Raw genomic sequence first — 20,969 nt, forward strand, 5'->3', positions numbered from 1 at the left:
GCACCTTAAGGACCTCGAGGACGAGGTCGATGACACGCCCCGTATTGCGGATGACGACGGCGACGCGTATCGACAGCTGGACCGATTATTCCATCCGATCGGGCCCACCTTCTCGCGGTGGCTCCTGTTTTGGCCCGGCTCCTGTCCGCCAGCTTCGATGTCCCGCTCGTAATCGTCCCTCGGGCTTCTTACAGAGAAGCACACTTTTCTGCGTCCACTGTTTTTTCTTCGTGAAAGTTGCCCGGTTTTTGCTGGCTGTAATCCTGCACGGAATTTGTCTAGAGGCATTCGCACGCTTAACGCGCTATTCGATATACTCGAATCTGTACTCGTTCGAGGTACCCCTCGTGCTCCTGTAACGTTCGATCCTTGAATTACTCGAGTGCGTTCGCGAGACAAGAACGATGGTAATCGTGGCTATATCAATTTGCGACGCTCGTATTGATCAACGGAGTTTAAACTGCATTCTATAAATTTATGGCCCCCTTTCCGTGAAAAGAGCCGCGATTTGTCTTCCGGTAAATCATACGGCGGCTGTACAAGACCGATAATGTTGCTCTTGACTTTGATAAACGAAGTAACAAGTTGGTGAAAAAATTCTGACCAACGGAACGTGTACCCGCTCGCGTTCGAGTGGATGTATCGACGATAATTGTTGCACGCGAGGAACACATTCACGCGGCGAAGTACATCATGTTTCACGTCGGTTATCCCACCTAGTCCCTCATTTGCCACTGGCACATTTCGAACGTTTCCCCGGCCGCTTCCGCGATGCGTCTTTGGCGATTTATCGGCCCACCGGCAAGCATTTAATCGAGAACGGTGTTACGTTTTTGTCAAATCAGCCGAACAACCGACGTTGAACGATGAACACCGGTGGCCGGATCTTTTCCAATTTCCCAGATCTCGTCACCGCCGTGGACGCATTCCGACTCTCCAATGACACGTGAATTTATTGTTTCGAAATTTAATTAAGTCCACGCGTCAGGCATTCTGACAGTCTTCGCGCATTAGCAGTCTCGTTCGTCGTCTCGTTTCTAATCTCCAATTTACCACCGGGATACGGACTGTTCATCAACGTCTACGGTTCGCCCTTTCCAACCGAACTGAATTTATATTTATTGCCTTACTCTTGTCACGAAGTCGAAAGTCTTTAAATATCTCGCATACCAACGCTTCTCTCTCTCTACATATATATATATATATTTAATGATGTCAATTGTCAGATGGACGATACGATAAACAATGAAATTTTGTGACTGCAAGTTTGACGAAGAATCGCATCGAGGATCGGTTTGTACGCGCCTCGCGCGCGGCTGCGACAGACGGATCGATAAAAATGCAGAACGTGCGGTGGCAACGGCAGGAAGTATTTTGAATGAGCAGGAAGACGAAGGTAAGTGAAAAGCTTGCCAGCTGAAATGGGTGAAAACAAGATTCGAGAAGCTACGGGAGCCAGGTACGTGTTCGAAGAGCTAAGCAGGTCAGTCGGAAATAAGCGCAAAGCCTGGTAGCAACTGCCAAAAGGTTTAATCTTCCTCGGATCGCATTTTTCCAGCTACAAGATCTCTTCAGGTTGCCTGAAACGTTTCTGAAATCTCGAAGCGTGCGTTGTCTTCTATTTCTAGACGCTGCGTTGCTTTAGAATCGAACAAAAAAGTCGAGAAATTTAATTAGTAAATGGTCGCGATAAATGCTACAAGATCGATTCATAAATAATGCTTAATGATATTAAAATATTCGACGTAGGAAATATGGTAATCAGTTTCGTTCTGCGAATACCATGAATGGTAGATATCGCTCGTTTTCAACGCGATTTATATACTTGTACGCAACCCGTTCGCACGTTCCATAAATCCGTAGACGGTCTTTCCGTGCGTACGGTTTTTAATATTTCGAATCGCGCGAAATCGTTCGTTCCAGCATCCTGGAATTCTAATAAGCGTTTAGTGTATCGAGACCGTACGCCTTTCTAACTATCGGAATGCCGCCAGGAAATCGTACACTGGCGTAGAGCACGTTCAAAACGTGACGCCAGCGATTAGTCTCAATCGTTTGTTCGATTGTCTAATGAGAATTTAATCGTTCGCGGATTAAACCAGAGTTACGGTTAAGCGTGCGCGCTCTGCATCCCCAATAAATCTCGTTGGTTCATTGTTCTCTCGATCCCAACGTTTAGCCAAATCTCGTTGAAAATCGCTTGAAAATCATTAGATTTGAGACGACTTATACGGTTGGCGAAATGTTTATTCGAAAGATCAGTTTTAATTCTTCACTTCCTCGACGTCTCGCGATCAGGACGTCTCCTCTCGCTTTCGAAACAGCGCGGCGTACGAAATCCCTTCAACGTTCGAGTTAAACGCGTTTCGAAATGCAAACGAGAAATTAGTAGCGACTCGCTCGTCGGAATCCGATTCATTCTAGCTTCGTTACGTGACAGGGCAGCCTATTGTCATCTATTGTTACCGGATATCCGACGTTTCCCGCAGAATCCCATACAATTCATTGTCCTATTATTCAGCGAAGGTTGAAAAGTCCGATGGTGGCACGAAGCGCTTCGCGACTTCGCCCGCGGACGCGGATTCTAATTTCTCGCTATCAGTAATCTGCATAAACGTCCAGGTGAAGAAATATAATATCGAACAGTTGCATCAGACACGTCCACTAACGTCGGCTGTAATATTTTCGAGCGGCGCGGAACCAGTTCCTAGAAACGCTGGTGACATTTACCTTTGATATCGCGATTTCCTTAATTAAACTCGGGACGCCGTTCGCGTCTATTACGTCGTTGAATAGATTAACGCTAATACACATTTAAACCGGGTGCAACGGTTTGCTTGTGCGTCGCTGTTAAACTCAATTTACACGAACGCGGGCGCACAGACGGAACAGAGGACGCAGACCACGCCAATTACTGGCGCTCGCGTCAAATTCGTAATCACGTCACGTATCGTGATAAAGGCGAGGCGAGCACCTGTTACTTTGATAAATTATTCCAGGCGACGCATCGGTTCGGCCTTACCGCGGGGATTATGCGCGCTGGAATTTTCAGAGCCGAAGAATGCGTCGAGAAGCACCCCAACGGCCGTCTCTCCCAGCTATTGATTGAAATGCCGCCCCCACTGGCTCGACGCTTGCTGCAGGGGATTCACCCCGTGCGGGTGTTAACCCAAGCTACGCTCGAAAATGCGACAAATATATTCAGGATACATTTTGTAGTAATATTCCTCTTATACATATACCTTGTATTTAATATTTTTATCTATATTTACTTCGAGAATGTATTTATTTCTACAGATGTCGAAAAGATTTTTATAGAATATTAAAATAGAAAATTTTTTTGCGTAAGCGTTGCATAGATACTAGTAGTGGAATAAATAGTAGCGTTGTGAAAGAGATATGAATTTGTTGTAATATTTTCGGAGTGGTCTTCGTATTGATCGCAATGCTGGTTCACATCTGACATCCGTGGGGATTCACCCCTCGTCGTAGCCAACCCAAGTGCCATACGAAGTCACGAAGGGTGCGTACGTTATGTAATGACGGAGTAATATCCCACACTGTTTACAAATACGCACCATTCTTTCTCCCCTCTTATATCCTCGATCATTAAAATGCACCAGTATCCGGTAAAACATTAAAAAATGCAGGCGTTGCGTTAGCCCGCAGCTTTCCAACGTCGTATCGCGTTACGCGTTGTCGTAATCTTCATTAGATTAACCCGGTCAATTATTTTTCCCCGGTTATTTTCCATTTAAGGCGAATCTGCAGCCAGAATCGCGACGACTCCGTCTGCGAAAGACCGTAGCGGACTTTCCGAAAGATTCCAGCGAGCCTATAATTTCTCTCATTAGCATTTTTCCACGCCGCGAAGGAGATCTGAGATTTTGTCAGCTCTTTATTATATTCCAGCCTTACTTCTCACGGCGCACGCTCGAGCACTTACGAAAAGGAAACTCTTCGAGAGTGGTACACGCGAGGCGTGAGAAGTTTCTTTTTTTTTTTACGTCATACCGAGTTTCCACGGCATAAAAAATAAGGTGAACGGGTGAAGCCGGTGCGAAGTGTGCCTTTGCAAAACGCGGAAAACTTTTACGCTGTACAAGAGAATTTCAATAATGCTCGGAGTTGCATGTTCCTGGAAGAATTCTCGATGCCGGTTAAATCGCATGCCTCTGGTATGTGTCAACGGATCCGAACAGGAAGACGACAACATTTTTATAATACTTAGCGCGTTTCAATACATTTCTCGTGTATTTTAGAACTGTGTCATGAGAAAATTGTTCGACGTTGGAAATTCTATATATATTTGTAAGTAAACGGTTTTTTGTAGAGCTTCGGAACTGTGACACTCGACGATATTCGTGGATTTTCTAAATGCCCAAAGAAACCTCGAAAGCCTTTCAAACGGTTAAGACGACACCTTAAAGGCACTCTTGAACGAAGTGTCTGTTGAATACGGCCTTTGAAGACAGGACGGATGAAAGGAAATGCGAAGGAAAAGTGGCTGCGGCTTGTGGGTGTGAAACAAGACGAGGAGACTGTTTGCTCGGGACGAGAAAAAAGGCCGAAGCCGCGATAACGTTGTAAAAGGAACGGGACGTGCCACACCTTTTCTACTAACTACTCTTTCAGGTGTCGTAATAATTTTCTACGTAAAATCGAATATCTGCATCGCGTCTGCGGTTCACCGGAAACTTAAAACTTTCGATACCCATTCGCAAAGCGGATTTCATACTCGAAACGATTATGGCCAGGCAACGAGTTACGATACGAATTCACGTTTCGTAACGCGTAAGTTAATTATGTTATCAGTATCGAGTTTGTAATCGTAAAGTAGGTTAACCGAGAGTGCGAGAGAGCCGACGTTCGGGTGGTTGTTAAAATAAAGTTATAGGTAAAATTAAGATTTTATCGGCGCTTATTAATCCGACGCAAATGTTATTTTATTAGTATCGCGTAGAATATCTAACTGACTCGACTTCTCTCTGAAAAGAATACATAAATATCCTAAACGAATATAATAGCAATTAAGGCAATTTCGATCTGCTGGCTGGATAGCGGAAAATATTCGAGCGAGCGAGCGTGCAATGGAATCGCAAATATCAGAAAATGCCGGCAACCGTCTCGATGCCGTTTCGTTCCGGAAGATATAACGAAAGAATGCAATAAAAGACCTCGATGCAAACAGAAACGCAGAAGGAGGCTATTCGCACGAGAACCGCGAGAGGAAAAAATCGCGCGGTGCAATAACACGACAACGAGGACACAGAGTACGTGACGCCTCTTTAACCAAGAATTCCCTCAACTGTATCTTGTTAATTCGCCCTGTGAGAACGTGCGTGTGCATACGTGTGCCTCTTCCTCTTGTCACGTCCACGGAAGATTCCGTCTTCACCCGTGATTCGAGCGCGTTTCAATTATCGTAACGGACGTCGCTGCTAAAAAAATGTTTGCTCGGAAATTAAGCGAATTCGCGAAAATTATTTTCGCAAAGTATTATCTCGTCTGCATTCGTTCACTTTCGTGGTCGGATTAGGCACGTGCCGATAAACTGTTCTGGATTAAAAAGAAACGAGGCGAGCAACAGATGTACGCGTTGCGTAAGTGTTCCAACTGGCATTATAAAGAAATGACAGATGTTCGCGAATGGATCAAGCAGCAACATTGGAGATACGTCGAGTAAGCTGTTTCTTCCACGATTCGCAACGAAATTTACGAGAAACAACAAGTTTCTTATTCCGTTCAATGTCAAACGAAATGCCTTGTTTCTTCAACAGTTTCGCGGTACATCCAAGTTCTACGATAACCTCGTGCCGGAAACAGCCACTGAAATATTTATATAATAAAGGGAAGCATTAAGATTAGAAAGTTGGAAGGATTAATAAATGGACAGAGGTATGACCGATGAAACCCCCATTGATTTGCCACTTCCCGAAGTTACAGATGCAGTCAGGTGCATCCAGCGGATCTCGCGATTCCATTCGTTCGAGGTGCTCCAGAGAAAGTCACGCTAGATCGAGCAACGGCTACCGTGCAATTTAATAGATCGTTCGAAAGTCAACGTTTCCACGGACACAAAGGTTGCTGCGAAGAATGTCTGCCCGACGCGAGTCATTTAAAACGTGAAATACCTCTCGATTCCTCGTTCGATCCCGCTTCGTACGTCACGATTGTTATAAAATCGATAAAAAGCTTGACCCCCAAACCGAGCAGAGCTGGCCGCTCGGGGTAACACACTTTATCTTTCGCAATTAGGAACGTCCCAATTTCTCCGGACGAGGAGAACAGCCTGTTTCGACACTGGTGCATTCAATTAAAATACCTCGAACGAACAGGATTCGTCGCAGTTTAATTAAGTTTTCTCCTACCTTCGCGTCGTTTCGCGCGGATACCTTCTACGTAAAACGGTCGACGTGGTGCACGCGGGCGAGATTACGCCGCCGCCTCTATTTATTATGCACCGTTACAAATTGTACGATCGCGATGCAGCAAACGAAGCATTGTCGTTAAACGTAATAAATCGCGAGACGGATACAACGTACGGTTACGCGTTGCGTTATCGTGCAAGGTAGAGTAACGGACTTTCACGTCGCGCGTTCTACGATTTCATTACCGTTCAATTTGTACGAGCTGGACAAAAAGCGACGCGGTACACCGACTCGCGAATATTGGACTCGGTAATAGATGTACCAGACAAGCTTTCCGTTTCGCGCGTAGGCTTGCAGATCCGAGAGCGTGGCTCCCATATAAACGGGCTCGTGACTTCGGTGTAAATCTACGGTGGCGCCCAAGGCGAAAACAATAGACAAGTTTCTGTCACATCTGTCCATGGGGTACGTGACAAATCTGCCTCGTACGTTCTGCCTTCGAGGTCCTTGCACGCTGGCACGTCGAATAAAATATCGATCGACTTACGAAGCGAACCTCGCGGAGGTCCGATGAATTCCATTAATCCTGCAACTTCTCTTAAACTCTTCTCTCGGTCGTACGTCGAGGCGAGCTCGTAATTTTATTCAGCTTCCGACGCATCCGTCGTAGATCCTCCTCGTGTTACGATTGCGTTACGATCGTGTTACCGATCGTAAGAATAGCCGTTTGGGCCTGAACCAATAAGGACAGATCGTTGAATGCAACTGCTATTACGAACGATGAACAAATCGCCCTTGGACGGCGCTAATTGATAGACTTCCTTCCATTTCCTAGCTCGCATCTGGCAGCCAGTCGTTACTTCGGCTCTCGCAACAAATGCCTTTCTCGTTATTACATCGTTGCGTCGTGGCAGCGAAACGCGGAGCGGCTCAAGGATTATCTCCGAGCGGAATCGGCTCGCGCGTCGATTCATCGCGATCAATCCTCTGCAAAGTCGATTAACGAGTAAGAAACTGGAAACTGGGGAATAGGATACACAGCGTGCGGAGATGAATCGAGAGGAAATTTTGCATTGTCATTTAAAAACAGGCCGTATGACGGATAACGCAGCTGTTTCGAACCGATTCGTCGATCTGACATCCGTAGCCAACCACCGCGGATCGAAAGCACGAGTGATTCACCGAGTAGTATCGTCCTTGGTTTAGCTTATCGTCGCTTTTGACAAATTTTCACACCGCTTCTCGAAGTCGAAACGAAACGAGGAACCAAGGAAGGATATGCTAAAGAGAAAAGTTCTATTTCAATTTCGTCGAATCGATCGCATCGGTCGAGCAAAGCGAATCGCGTGTTTTCGCCTTTAGCGTTGGACTACGGTCATCGTCCTGCGTCGACCTCCTTTGGTCTACTTCGAAGAGGCTAAGCAAATTTATTAAGCCGATAGGGCTCGCGCCGAAGAAAGTGTAATGGCTATAAAAGCACCGGATACCGCTGACCTCCTACTAGCGCGTAATGACTGGTTGCAAAAGGCAATCGATTTCTCTGTCCGTTTGTTCACCACGAGAAACCGGAATACCCGACGCTGCGGCCATTGTTGTGAAATTAACATTGTCAGCGAGGAAGAGGATTTAAGGGTGTATTATCGGGCGCAACTATGGGGATCGGATTCCAAGTGAAAGCATACGGCGAGGCCCCGCGGAAATTTACAAAGATTGATGAAACACAGTACTTTTCGCTCTTGTAATTTCGTAATGTACCGTTACTTCCAAGTAATGATTATTTAAGCTACGACGGGAGTACGAGTGCTTCTTGAATTTTTCAGTCTTCCCTTTACGGACACCCATTATTGCGCTTGTCATACAAGACACATGTTTAAATGGCTCGCGTTGTTTTCTCTTACTCTGGAGGACGCAAAACTTCAACTAAAGTCAATATTCCATTAATTTTACCTCCAAACACTGACTCTCTTTCGCGTCGTTCGATTCGCTCTACTAGAAAGTGACGGCTGACATCCAGAAGCCCGAAGTCACGATCGATAATAATCAGATTCGGTTTAATTAACCGTACCCGAGTATTCTTTGTACGAACGAATTGCAAATCGAAGACAGTTCAAGAACACACGCGTCGCATTCAGAGCATACCGTCGAACGGCACGATCGGCTTTCTAAATTTGTATCAAACGTCGTCACTTTCACTGGGCGATCCCGATAAGTCCGCGGGATGCAACCCATTGGTAACCGTGAGAGAAAACAGGACACGATCGACGATTTTTCGCAATCGCCACGGCCTCAAAGTCGCCTGCGTGGATCGATAAGTTTTCTATGGAACGAAGCGGCTCGATCTATCACACTTGGAAAGGGTCCAGGGGTACAACCGTTTCGAGAGTGCCCCTTTGTAAAGATTAGAGTCGGAGCAGAGTCCAGTTCTTGTGCAAAGGTGTTTCGTAATGACGACTCACTAGCTATGTAACGGAATAGCTCAATATTATACAACTTCGATTGCAGGAATTATGAGATAATCTGGGAAGTGTTGTGCAAAGAGCGATAGAGCAAGGTTGATTAAGAACCGTTAAATTGCATGGATTGAGGTTGATACTATGAATGAACGAGGCACGTAAAGATTTAGGGAAGGAGTACGATACGCGGTATCTGAATTACTGTTAGCCATTAAGTGGAAAGGAAACGTCAATGTGTCATAATTATACCGGGAATTCTTCATTTTTCGTTTGCGCTGTTCGCACTAGATCGCACTTTTATTTCGTATCAAATCGCATTTGCATTTCTCAACCCGTTGTTTCGTTTCGAATTTGCCCTTGTCACTAAAAACATTCTCAGAAGAAATTTTACCCGTGTATGTTTGCCATGCCAAGTCACGTCCCTTAAACTAACGATATTTAATCGTACGTGACTATACGAACCAACATCGCTCTCGTATCAATCACGCACAATGACTATCGTAACAAATTCATTATATTAAATTCCACGAATTAATAACAGAGTTCGCTAAAATTAGACCGATAGTTTCAGCGATGTAGCTTCGACGTAGCTTTGAAGATCCCACGAAAGACTTGGATATCCCAGCATCCAGCGAAAATTCCACTCGACACTCTACCAGGAAGCATAACTATGTTTACTTTACGGCTTCTACCATACCATACACACTCGCTAATCAAGCCACGTTAGGATCCTCTCACGAGTCCATGTGAAGTGCTTGCACCAGGCATTCTAACCACTCCAAACAACCCTAAACCCGATGGAAACCGTGGAAAACCCGACGATTGGTCACGAAACGCGCGTAGCTCGAGGAACGATCTCGACGTGATTAACCCTTTCATGCCCAAAGCGAGAGCGAGCGAAGGACCTCGAGGAGAAAAATGTGAGAAATAGAAATGGAATGGCGTTACGTTTGTTTACCGCTAAAACGGCAATTTAGATTTAGAAACCCTCGCGTCTGATGGGTCGTAAAGGGGTTAACGCCTCCGTCCCCTAAAAGGAAGAAACCGAGCAGCGGCTTCCGTCGCGACTACCGGCGATACTTTCCCGCGTCACGGAGAATCCTGTTTTCCATCTATCCACGGTCCTCACCCTAATGCCACGGCGCGATGGAGATGCAGCGTGGCGGGTTCAGGTTTATCGAGAGTTCTCTCGGACGTTGTAACGGCACTCGAAACGTCGCTGGTACGCGTCTCTCCCTTCGTTTCATCTCCCGCGGCAAGGCTCTTCGAGTTCTCTGCCACGCTCGTACGCACGCACGCACGCACGCATTCACGCACACGCATCAGGCTTCACCTTCCCATCGTTGGACGCGCCACGCCGCGACGACCGGTTTCCACCGAGCTCCAAACAAACACGCGTCGATCGACGACAACGGTACACCGATCTCCGTCGCGTTTCATGAACCCCCGCGACCGTCTTTTTTATTAGCTACCCCGAAAACTTTTTCGCTCGCCACTCCGAAAGTGCATAAATTATTCGGAGAACTTTCGACAGGAGCGCGTCGTTTAAAGCGCATCGCAGGAGCTTCTAGAAAAGTCTGCACGTCAGCGCGTACCTTCTGTAGTGCCTATTGTACAGCTCCGCGAACGTTGGTACCCTCTTCGAGGACACGGAGGGGACCCACGAATTTATGAGACGAGGCTCAGCAACTTTTTAAATTATTCGGAAGTCGCTGAATTTCGGGGGAAGCCAGCGTTTGTTCGGCGACCCGGTGCATCGACGAGGGTTCTTTTTATTATCCTGCGCCTGGTGCATCGAGCGTTCGATGGTTCGCAGCGTGGAGGAGCAACGAGGGTTTGTTGCGAGAACGAGAAAGGGTGGCTGGTCGCGCCTACGTAGCAGCAGGAAGTTCGTTGCAGTGGCACCGCTTGCAAAGTAGACCGTGATATTTTAACGCACTGTTCCAAGTGCTGGTAGAGTTAATTGATAAGGAAGTTCCGCAACGTTCTTACACGCGTTCCTGTTTTGCAACTGTTATTGATATCCACGGATGAATGATTAACTTTCTTGCCAACGCATCGTAACTAAGTAGAACTGTTTTTACGTATTCGTTTAGTGCACGAGGGAACTTGTTTAGAACGGAGAAATAAGAGGATTAATAATTGACGTAACGTAAAGTAAGGATAAGAAATTGGTACGTTCTATTACTCGATTAGAATCAATGAAGCATCTGCGTGCGCGAATTAGTTCCAAGTATGCAGAAACTGGTTCGTCTTAAATCGAGTAGCAGGAGAAAGGTTATTTTGCACGGGAATGTGGAAAAATAAATTTTCCATAGTTTTTACGTAACATTCGTTCGAACCCATCGCCCTCGACGGAAAACGGTACAACTAGACGAGGAATATTCACGACTCCGTTCTAGGCGAGCAGATTACAGAAACGTTTCGTTGAATTAAAGTTTAATGAGAGACAACGTTTCCCCTGGAAACCGCAATCCGGTTGCAAGACTGCCAATGAATTGTACGGAATGACGATTAAAAAATGCCGGTACTGCGTTCAAAATTAGTCGCCCAGAACGGTACCTCGACCGAGTCGGTCTGTTAAATAATTATGTTTCCACGTGCTGGTCACGATCCATTTTTTAAACTAGAAAATTCGAAACCAGTCGCGAAGTTGGTATCCTGAAATATAATCGCAAAAATCGATATCGAGCAGATTTTGTTTCAAACATTTCCACTCTCGGAACGATTCGTCCATCTGGAAAGATACATTAACGCGCATCGTACCATAGAAAATGAACAGTCTCTAATAATTAGGCTGCGGATATTTATGCATTTGTAGAAAGTTAGAACGTGCAAAAATACGGGTGTAATATCGAAAGAAGTGTAGCACGTCGTAAAATTCTCAGACCGAAGAAGAAATCTCTGTTTGAGCTTCATATTCTTAGCCTTCTGTTGGTACAAGCTAAAAGCTTTAATTGGAGGTAGCTACGGGGATGTTTCTCGCGTTTTGTTTGCTGATTAGTCAGAGGGTGACTGCGTGGGGTGGCCCTACGAGACATCTTCTGAATCATTCGCGGGGAGCCCGAAAGTTTCAACGAGCCACTAGTTTTAGACGGCCGTCTCCCGTGGAAAGTCCAGGTTTGCGCGACAATTTAAATGGTGTTTACCACGCGACGCTCATGCCCATACCTAACAAGTGGATACACAAGACTCGGTCAAACAAGTAACTGTTGTCCGCTTTGGTTTACCCTGGCCGACAAACAGATGAATTTAAATACCGGCGAGGGCATTGCACTCCTGACTCTAGAACGCGTTTCGATAACTTATCAACGTGTTTGCAACCGTGTCAATTTGAACGTGATAAAATGTACCATGTCTCTTGCTATTAAAAACCGTAAGAGTTCGAATCTCGTGGTAACAATAAAGCGAATAAATGGTCGATAGAAAATATAGAATCGTTATCGCTATTAATTAAATAATTCTATCGATACTAAAAGGAGTTCCTATTTATACATACATCGAAGACGTCCCTGCGCAGACGAGCAATCGCATTTATTTATTCGAAATAAATATTAATCGTATCAGGGGGAACTAATAGTAGCAGCTGCGTACCAAAATTAGAATGGATTTGTCTCTGTAAACGCATAGAATCGTGTCGCTGCTTATAAATGACTCATAACCAGAATCACGGGTGTTGCTATTTCGAGTGGGGACGGATGTTCGACAATTTTTTTCCCATCGCCATCGTAGAGAACGAGCAAGTCGTGTGTGCACGGTAAACAACGGATTACATAGGTGAACCCTGTCCAGACGGCGATATACGCAGAGGTGAACGAATCGGCGTAAACATTAGAACAATGTTACCGTAATACCCTTCCGTATGCCAATTCAAACAGCTGCGTAGGCCGCGCGGAAAGTAATAAGGCGGGCAATTTATAGCGGGCAACGCGACGGTGAAATACAAGGTGACACGAATGAAAATGGACGCAACCGACGCCAATAAACTACTGTCCGTCTAGCGAAAACATCTTCCTCATTTTCTTCCTCGAAATAACGGAATAAATTCACCGGGCCGCCGAAGTGCAAACAGAACGCGCGCATCTGTCCGGCTGAATTACGCCGGCAGCCGTAAGAAAATATAAACAATACCGCCGTTGAAAAGTGTCCAAGAACTTAAATGTAACCAGCGCCGCGAGGCGCAGGAGGAACGGGACGCAGAGGCGGAGAGATGGAGCCCACCGCTATTTAGATTCAGCCGCGGAGGCCTCCGTTCTAACGATTCGCGTAATTTCGTACCTGAAGGAAGTCGTCGTTTAAGTGTCAGCACTCACTTCGACGGGAAAATTTCGTGCGATTCCGGGCGGGTCTCACAAAGGGCGGCTGGCTTAACGGAACGACTATTTACAACGCGCGACGTACGCGGGTACGTCTCGCGGCCGCGATTTAAACGGCCATCAGTTATAGTTCACAGGGTGTAATCGGCCATCGGCGCGTAGCCACTTCGTTCGAATGCTCCGCATGCTGACCGATCGATAAATATACCCTCTATTTCCGGCGTCGCGCAAAAACGTGCTCATTTTCACCGGGGCCCCTTTAAATCACTAATCCATTTGCGACGCGCCACGGAACGTTCCGTTTTATAGTGGGAGAATTCTAGTCGTTTCTAAATGCACGCCTGTAAACGTTCTGCACGAGTGTTCCGTGGACGTGTAAACGGCGATCGTGCCCCCGAAATAGTACGAGCGGTGTCTCTGTTGATCGACGGAATTTCGCGTATCGACGAATTTTCCTCAATCGACTCGAAACGTTCCAGGGACACGCGCGTGTTGAGTATACGACAGGATTCGCGTAATGTCAGGCTCGATTATCGAGTCGAATTACCTCGAGCACATCGCGGATTCGAACCAACGCGCAATTCCAGCTCAATTCAACCGTAATCTACGTTTAATTAGAGAACCTCCGTCTTCCACGATTCTACGAGACCCGATTCGGTCGGCCGCGTCGATTCTAATTGCGCCGATTTAGAAACGATCCTGCGTACGTAACCTCGATTACGCGCGCACGTTTCGGAGCGACGGTGAGGCGAGAAGCGCCGAAGACACGTTTTAATTCAAGGTCGGCCTACTGTGTCTCATTCTCGGCCGCGGACGTTTCATCAACACGCTGACCGGCCTCTCGGTAACGTGACTTTGCTCGCTTGCGACACGCAATTGGAAAATGGAGAGGAAAACGCGAACGTCTCTTTAAATTGGACAGGATCGTTCGACGAGAAGTACGAGAACGTGAAAACGGTCCTACCTTGTAGAGAAGATCCCGTTGCGGGGCGTCGAGTAATCCACAGGGATGCCGGGGGTAGAAATCCACAAAGAGAACAGCCCCGTTGCTCGAGGAGAAGCTTGTCCACCGTCCACCAACAAAACTCGTACGCTTACACTTAATTGTTCGTCGGCGAATACCCGTGGCACGGGGATACGCGCGAGCGGGTTCCTTCGCGGGGGATGAAAAACCGGGGTGCGACACTACCGTGGGCTCTTGTTCGACGCGAGTACGAACGACAGAAGGCAGGAGAGAAAGAGGAGTTTGTACAGCAGCCACCTACGGGGACGAGCGTTGCGAACAACGGAGACGAGCGAAGAAGACCGACTGAACCGGCTCACCGTGAGGGACTGACGATGCTGTTCGATTGCTGCTCGCTCGTTCCTCAGCCTCTGCGCTCGGCTCTCGACGCGAGGGTTCGACGCCAGTCGACTACCTCCGGCTAGCTTCGACCTTTCTCGAGTCCTGACGAGAGAACCATACGAGGCTGGCCTCAGGCTTGGCAACCTCGACGAACTTTTGCTCGGGTCGAGGCCGTGTACCAGCGTTTCTGTTTTCCTGCTGGAATTGAGGGGAGGTTATGGTCCGAAAAAGGGGAGGTTATGGGTGAAGGAGATCGACATTCCTTTTTTTTCTTTTACTTCCCCCGTTTGCAACTTTCGAGTTAATCGATGTATTACTAAAAAGGAACCTCTCCGATTCCGGAAAATTGCCTTTTGGAGCACGATTCTGATCGTTTTTTTAAATTATTTAGCGTATGAGCAAGTATCAGTCGGGACCAGGATCTCCGTTTAAAGAGCCTCTCTTTTGGGATCGGTCCAGTGATAACGTAAAATGCATCATCCTGACGCTCACATTACGCAAGCGATCAGAATTCTCTGGTTATTTAAAACGCGCCGCTCGAACGAATACAACCGAGATTGCTCTTGAAACGCAAATATTTTCCTGGAGCCTTGTAAAACTGGATTTTTTTCCGATAATAGGAGGAATCTATGATAAATTGAATAGAAAATGATTCTTGCGTGAGCGATAACGCGGAAGGGTCATCGGCCTAGAACTTCGCTCTTTAACCCTGCTCCTATATAATATGCAGACTAATACGATGTTGCCTGCTGGCATTTTTTTAATTAAAATTTTTTCAATTAACTCGGTCAGACATGATGTAAGCTCTGCGTTAAGCATTTATTGCGCGTTTATTAATTTTTAATGAGCTTGTATTTGAAATTTAAATGTCTCAAGGGCGGTAATACATGAGCGCGCAGACATCACAGTCGAGTTTTCTAGGCATTCCGCGTTATGTAATTAGAATGATGAAAGAATAATTAAGAAAGAAGAATATCTTAAATTTCACACGTTCCACGTGCGCTCCAATTTTCGGTGCTCCCATGAAATGAAATTTAAAAGCAATGAAAACCTCGTGAGAGGCAGCTCGTTCGCGTTTCGACGCACGAACGTGCCTCGGTTCGAAGGCTGCGAAATTGCGTCGGAAGAAACCGGTAGCAAAATAAAGCGATGCCTCTCTGTTTCTCTAATAATAGTGTAGACGGGCGGCGCGTTGCTTCCAGATTAAATGCTGTCTAGGACCTGAGAAACAGCCAAGTTCAAGACGCGTCCGAGATTGAACGATCAACGCTGGATTTATTACCGATTCCGCGGACCGATTTAGGGCGTTCCTGCCGCACGGGAAAGGGAAATGAGGAACGGGCACGGCCGAGGAACATCCTGACACGTTGCAGACGTTCGTGCCGGTAGACGACTTGCCCATCGAAAGTCGATGGGAAATAGAAAGTACGTAATGCCATCGTTGTCCTCCAGGTTTGTCGGTGAAATGTTGATGATGGCGACACGAGGCTATGCGCGTGCATTCTAGTCATGAACCAGAAAGGTTCCCGGCGAAAATGTTGAAATTGCGCGTGCGATCAGCCACGAAATGGGATTTGATCGATGGAATTTTAACTTCTAACGTCAATGTTGCAAACTTCTCTATTAACTGATGGCCTTTGAACGTCGACGGCTAATCCGTTCCTCGATATGGTGTATTTTTGTGAAACATTGTTGCATCGTTGATTAAAGTTCACGGTTCTGCGGCGTCCGACGTTCGATTCGTCGTTGGGCCGCGATTAAACGACGGCGCAAGAATTATTGAACAATATCGAGCGAGAAGCATGAAAGGTAATTCCACGAAGTGAAGGGAAACGCCGTCGCAAGGCGTCTGGATAAATCAGGCGAACAGAAGGACGCGAACGAAATAAAACCTAAATATTTTTACTGCAGTGGAAGCCGGGCTGTGTTGTATCACCGTTGTCTTTAATGACTACGCGTTCGCTCGATGCCGCATTTAGACAAGAAAATATAAACCAACATCTGTGCCGAACCGCGAGAGTTAATACCACCTTTTTTTATCGACTCCCTTCGAGACGTCATTATCACGTCTTTTCGTCAATTATATCCTCTCGCTTATTCCCAACCTTAACTAATTGAAAATTAGTTACGTTACGAAAGTGGCTACGAAAAAAGATACTCATTGCCCGTCGATTACGACAGAAGCTATAACTTACGACGATTGCGATTCTATTAATGTCTTCTTCTCCTTTGGCCACTAATTATATGTTAAACTACGCGTTTTCCCGTAAAAATTCTTTGGTACACTGGAAATATCAGGAGCTAATTAACCATAATGGGTGCCGATCACGCAGCATCTGCACTTACTTGGTACGGTTAACTTAAAACCCGATTCGAATAAAATTGAATTCGCATCGAACACGATACCGAATGCGAATAACGTTCCTCGGGGTCCGAATCGTTTAGCCCGTATCATGCACGGGGCCACTGAAAATTTATCGCAATACCAAAGGGCACGCGGAGTATGCAAACGAAATGGTCGATAACCACCGTGCATCGTCGTATAATTAGCTAGTATCTTTTACAGCGTGTTACACGCAAGAACCGGTAACAGATGCTTCGGACACAGTCTACGCTGGCCAGGAATCTCTTTGACGTTCTATTAGTCCATTACGACGATCGTGGCGATTAAACGACTCCTGAAAAACTCATCGCAACCTATCGTATTCATCGTGGCAGCGTCTCTACATCTCTGTCGAGTCGCGTTATTACCCTATTAAGAGCTGCAGCCTCTCTTATTCGTCGCGGAACGGAAGCGCGGTCTGTTTATGATGAGCATTTAAACGTGCCGGGAAAAAAAAGGCATTGAAACGACGACGCGGCGTTAATCTCTCGGCATTACTATGTGTTTATTGATCGCTGTTTCTTGATAACGAGATTCCTTTACGTCATGTTTGTCGCGCTCGATGCGCCTCTGATATGATGCGAACGCGGCATATATCGTACGTTTTTACTTTATCAAGCTTCACATTTAACGCTTAACATACTTTGCTCGTCGCCTCGTGAAACATTTGATTCGTAGTTGAAAAGAGAAATGGTTGCTCGTACGAGGTATCGTTGCAATCCGTCGAGTGGCTCGCGAACAACCAAGGCTTCGCCCGAAATCACGGAAAGAGACTTTAATGCCTGCGCAGGGAATGTCGATATCGTCACGGATCTACCTGGGCAATGTAAACCAGACGAGAAGAACGCACGGTGGGCGCACGGGAGCAGGTTATCTGGTCGTTTGTCTAACAGGTGGGATATTCCGTGGCCTGGTAAACACACGAGACGATAAAGGTGGCCCTCCGAGTCGCCGGTATTCCAGATAACAGCCGAAAGGGGAACGTTGTTGCACCCGTCGGCTTACCGCCTGTAATTTCTCTCGCCACGAAGCAATTAAACATTTTTTCCGTTGGCGAACGTTTAGGCCCCGCTAAGAGCTCCCGTGTTCCGGCCGATGGAACTTTTCTTTTTCCTTCCCACCCTTTTTTCCGCCTCCCTCGTTTCCTCTCCGCCGTCGCGGCCTTTTCGCCCTCCCAACGCGGCCCTGCGAAACCCACCATTATCTACACGGTCGAAAAAAGGACGAGCATTAATATATATTCAGCAGATCCTACCACGCCGCTACAGATCATTATCCCGGCAGGAGAGGACGGATAATCCACCTTCGCGCGGTTCCTTCGAGCTCCACTCGGCCGCATGCGTCCGGCGTTATTTTGTATTCGAAAGCCTCGCGAAATCACGAAATCGATACGATCCGGCATCATCAGATCTCTCCGTTATTCTGATTCGTGCAAAATTTTCGACGCGCTCGTAAACGGTTCGGACGTTATTCTCAAAGATTACAGATTCATTCTGCATGAATTTACCTCGGCGAGTGGAGGCAAAATCTCGCTGGCGCCCACCGCGGAGACGAAGAAAAGTATAATCGTGCCGATTTACAATGCGAGCCTTCGTTCATGGGATTTACGAGCGGTACTTTCCGACGTGCATAATGTATTTTCATTATAATGTATCTCGTTTCGTTCTTTTGCTCAAAGGGAACCGCTCCATTTGCATTCTAAATATTAAGCACAGCCTCGAAGCGTGGGGGGGGTAAACGTTTACACTTCCGACGCTGACGTTGGAAAAAGTTCGTACGACATCAAAGGGTTTTCCAACCCTTCGCGGGGATACGAGCGTCGCGTTTCCAAGAACATCCGTTAAAGGTGAAACGCTCGTAACTTCTTTCGTAACGTGGGATGCAAATGAAAATATACCGGCAGCGTTTTATCCGGTGTTAGGATTACCTCGCGTGCATCTCTGCGAACAGTCAGGGATGTCAAAAATATCGGGAGACGCGTGTACACATATGCACGTTTAGAGACATTTCGAGGGAAGAAGGCAAGGGTGAAAAAGCCGTGTCGAGTATACATCTGTCGGGTATATATACCTGTTTCGTTGAACCAAAATAATCAACGTCAGGAAAAAGTATCTTCTGAATATCAGTCGCTGAAAAAACGTAGCGAGCTTCGATTTATGGTTTCAGGAGTTTAAATATTTGATTGGTTACCTTTTTGAATCGGAGTTTTTTCGTGTCGATTGTTCTTGTTCTAAGATACAGGTACACGGATGCGACTGTGGTAAAGGAGGGTCGAAATTACCCCTGAGGAGAGGCTGCGTCGGTGCCTGTGGGCTGTCGCTTTAAATTACAACCAGGAAGATGGTGGGCCCCCGACCATCTGGACCCTTTGTTTCACTCCCGAGCTCGTCCTTCCCCAAGGCACGCGATACGTACGCCTCAGAATCTTCTCCACGGCAACTTGAAAATAAAGGAGACCGGCGTATTCCTCTCTTTGCTTTGGACGAGCATCACGGGGGAGAAGCATATAGCTTGGGTTGGAACGACAGGAAGAAACGGGAATGTTGAGCGTCGTGTACCAACTAGGATTTTTCAACCCTTTCTTACGCACGGCTGCACTAATTACTTTAATTGCAAGGGGAACGTAACCACGCCACGTAGAATGGGACCTTAACGTTCTGACCTGGCAAAAAGATCAAGTGGCCATCTTCCACGGAGCGCTGGATCGTTGTACCCGCGCAACAGTAGATTCCCAAAAATCGGCAGGTGAAACCGGCTCCAGCCTTGCTTAGTTTGGGAGACCGATAAAGAATGCGCGACAAGTATTTTACGGAGAAAATCACGGATAACCAGTGTATAATATTCTACGCTCTCGTTGCTTCCAATGTCACGAAAGGCAATCACCTGCTTCTCGAGTGCGATCTTCCAGGAACCCCTGCGCGAGGGGATAAGTTTCGTCGCAGTATGACTTTCGGGAATTTAAACCTGATCCCGTGCTCCAAGTGTCTCGTGCCACTTGCAATTCGCCAAAATCGACGCAACGTGGCTTTAACTCTTTTTTTTCTGGAAAACCATAAAAGTCAGTTCGCTCGCTTGTATATTATACTTTCCCTGTTGGATGCTACGAGGAGAAATTTTGAACGAACTCCACGGCCTCCTGAGTAAATTCGTTTACTTTCTCAATTCTCGCTCGTTCCCTACGATTTTGTCGCGACATAATTGGGGTTACCGCGGGGTTAAAAAATTCGATTAAGAAAATCTTACGCACATACGCCTCCGTTACTCCGCAGAATAGGAATCGTAAAAAGACCAGTTTGGGAACTTATATCCATCCTCTTCCTGAATAGGATTCCGTTTATTAAGGACACGAGCACAATTACGTTAGCGTTAAGTCACTGTTTACGGCTAGGCGCTCATCAAGCTTAATGGAAGCAACGTACGCAAGTCCGGTCGTGGAACCGTTATACTGAAAGAAAGATATAATTTTGCAATCGTGGTAAAAAGCCGCTGCGACAACGCGGAACACCGATCGGTCGTGGCTTTATAATTCTCGATGGTACGATTTAATTCCCGTTCCCCAATCCGCGCTGCCGGGCGTTGAAGGGAGCAAGAAAACGTCACGATGCGTTTGAAATCACGTCGCTCGCTGAAAGCCGCGGCACGCATATTTGCGCATCGGCCGACACCGAATTCATTTGACATTCTAAACGAACCACGCGCCTCGCCTCGTGCATTCTGATCTCGGAAAAAGGACTAACGAACCGCGGCAGTGGCTCGATAAATGGCAATCCGTCCCCTTGATCCTCGCTCGGCGGAGCTTTTACGCACGCGGCATCGTAATTCATCGGGCTGGCAATTTCGGATTCAGACTTTCTATCGTCGTGGAATATCGCGTTTAGACAGAACGGTATACGTGCCCGGTTGCTGTTCGTACGCAAAAAATTGTCTCGACCGTGAAGAAAGTCCAACGAAAGTGATCTCATAACACGCCGCGCTTCGCTTATTCCCGATTCCCGTCGCATAGTCGATGAAAGCGATCCGGCGGACACATTCCTGCATCTCGTTAAGTGTCACGATATTTGCATATTAGCAGTTTCTTACCGGGTACCCGACGGTTACCCC

The 20,969-nt window shown here is 46.7% G+C and overlaps 1 protein-coding gene across 3 annotated transcripts in view; it reads right to left on the reverse strand.

Moving 5' to 3' along the window:
- Smash (smallish) overlaps positions 1 to 14,498 on the reverse strand; it is a 114,285-nt gene extending 99,787 nt beyond the window's left edge. Inside the window, exon 1 of one of the 3 annotated variants that reach the window (XM_076895234.1) lies at positions 14,105 to 14,498. The gene's annotated coding sequence lies outside the window, so the exon portion shown is untranslated. The remainder of the gene's footprint in view (positions 1 to 14,104) is intronic. The other 2 variants (XM_076895232.1, XM_076895235.1) reach the window with 2 other exon arrangements.
- Positions 14,499 to 20,969: the final 6,471 nt, after the last annotated feature.

Source organism: Xylocopa sonorina, chromosome 5, assembly GCF_050948175.1.
Source record: "Xylocopa sonorina isolate GNS202 chromosome 5, iyXylSono1_principal, whole genome shotgun sequence".
Taxonomy (NCBI): Eukaryota; Metazoa; Arthropoda; class Insecta; order Hymenoptera; family Apidae; genus Xylocopa; species Xylocopa sonorina.